This window comes from Setaria viridis, chromosome 9, assembly GCF_005286985.2.
Source record: "Setaria viridis chromosome 9, Setaria_viridis_v4.0, whole genome shotgun sequence".
NCBI lineage: Eukaryota > Viridiplantae > Streptophyta > Magnoliopsida > Poales > Poaceae > Setaria > Setaria viridis.
Genome location: NC_048271.2, coordinates 54,313,780 through 54,316,268, shown reverse-complemented (window position 1 = coordinate 54,316,268; position 2,489 = coordinate 54,313,780).

Here is a 2,489-nt window from a genome sequence, read left to right as displayed (position 1 = left end):
GATGTCATAAGTCTTTATATTTTTCTCTATAATTTTGATCAAACTTGAGATGCTTTGACTCTCCAAGATTCTTGGAATGACTTACAATTTGGAACGGAGGGAGTATCTAAATATTGGATATGACAAGTACCGAAATTTATTCCGTGCAACCAAACACCCCCTCTACCCACCGCACAAACACGCGGACACGCCGCCGGCGGGGCAGTGCTGCGGCAGTGACGGCCTCTCACGTCTCACCCCTATTCCAGTGGCTAAACCTAGAGACTGGAGATTTGACGCGATCACGTAGCCCACCGCCCATGCACCATCCCCTCATCCCACGGGTGAATGAGGCAATGGGCACGCAGCTAGCTTCTCCAGGACTTTTTTTTTAAACTAGCTTCTCCAGGACTCAACAAGCACCGCAGCTAGCCAGCTAGCAAAAGCATATGGCCATATGAGGGTAGGCCGTAGGCGAGAGAGGATGGTATGCAACTATGTACAGAGATCCCATCAGTGATGCCGTTTTGGAACGAGCACGTCAACAAAGGGCCTGTTTGGACGCGAGGTCATAAAATTTATGACATGTCACATCAGATGTTTAGATACTGATTAGAAGTATTAAATATAATCTAATTACAAAACTAATTACACAGATGGAGTCTAATTTGCGAGACGAATCTATTAAGCCTAATTAGTCCATGATTTGACAATGTGGTGCTACAGTAACCATTTGCTAATGATGGATTAATTAGGTTTAATAGATTCGTCTCGCGAATTAGTATAGGGGTTCTGCAGTTATTTTTATAATTAGCTCATGTTTAGTCCTCCTAATTAGCGTCCGAACATCCGATATGACCCAGCCTAAAGTTTAGTATCTTGTATCCAAACACCGCGAAAATCGGGATTAGAAAACAGCAGCTTGTAAAAGCCGCCGTGCTAGCGTTACCAGAAATAGGAACGTATCGGACGGCTCAGATGACATGCGGGCCGGACGCGCACAACGAATCGGACGGCCCGGACTGACTGCTCTCCGTAGAGGGACCAGCGGCATGGAGGCGGTTGGGTCTTGGTTCATTCGTTCGTGGAGGGCTAGCTTAGCTTTCTGGGGTCAATTATTGAAGTGCGTGCTCGCTTCCCTGCAATGTCCATCCAGCCTTGCATCCCCGCTTGGACCGATCTATGGCAGGGTAGCACGGCAAGGTGAATGTAGGACACCTGCTGGCAACAAGTAACAGCCAGCCAGCCAAGCGTGGTCGTACCGGTCGCTCGTGGGGATCGCCGCGGGGCCGGCCGGCCGCCCCGGTCGGTCCAGCAATCCGTGAGCAATCGTGTCTGCAGCGCACGCACGTTTTGCATGGACGGGCGGGGCGCTACGTATGTATGCCTGGCGATCGACGAGCGGGCCCGTACGACGCCGCCTCGAGTCTTGCTTGGCCACTCGCGAGTCGCGACGCGCTCCGGCTGGCTGCGGGCAGGCTGGCGGGGTGGCCGGTAGGGCACCCCGCGGCCGTCGACACCGGCCGATGGGGGGGTCTGGTGGTCTCGGTCCCCCCCGGAGCGCGCGCGGCCACGCCATGGGATGCGATGCGATGCGGATGCCAGTTCGTCCCGCGGGCGCACGGGCTAGCGGACATTGGCCGCCGCCCGCCGGGGCCGCGGGGGACGCTGGCGCGGAGCGAAAGGGATTATCGGAAGCCGCCGCCGCCACCACCACCAGCCCCGGCAGGCAGGCACCTCGGCACGGCACGCATCCCCCACCCGGCCGGCCGCCCGACACGCGCATAGTCGCCTAGTTGCGCGATTAGGCCACTCGCCCAACCGTCCGTCTACATTCGACCATCGCCCCCGCGCGGCTAGGACCCCCGCCCGGCCCCCGCCCCGCAGGCACCAGCTCTCGTTCGTCCAAGCCCCCTTCCCCTCCCGTTCCCGTCACCCAGCAGGCCAGCATGCTCTCGAGAGCGCGCACGACGAGAGGAGAGGAGGTGGCCGTGGCCGCCCTGTGCCCGGGGCTTGGCTTGAGCTGATGAGCGAGTGCCGGGCGTTGGGGCTGCCATGCCCATGAGTGGGGTGTGGACCACGCCGCTCTGTCACGACCTAATCTGGTCGCTCTCGCCATCAAATCCTGCGCATTTCCCTTCGCCACCCCATTGACCCCGGCGCCCCCGGTGCGGGGAGTGTGTCAGCGCGGTGGTAACGAACGATCAAGGGCTCTGCTTTTAACTTTACAGGGTACTCTGCTCACCCTCACTCTCAACTCTCTCACCCGCGGGTCAATCTTTAGTCGCCGTCCGAGTGCGTGAAGCCGGATTTGGCCGGGATCTCGGTCCTTGACAGGAAAGGCTTTGCGAGTGATACGTCGTGCTGCTGACCTGATTAGGTAGATAAGCTGGAGGATTGATCCACTCAAACAAGGTGCTGTCAAGGCCTCAAGGGGGGGGGGGGGGGGGGGGGGGGGTACTCTCTATTAGTGAGAGGCTGAACCTTGCAACGCTAGCTCAGCTGCTAAA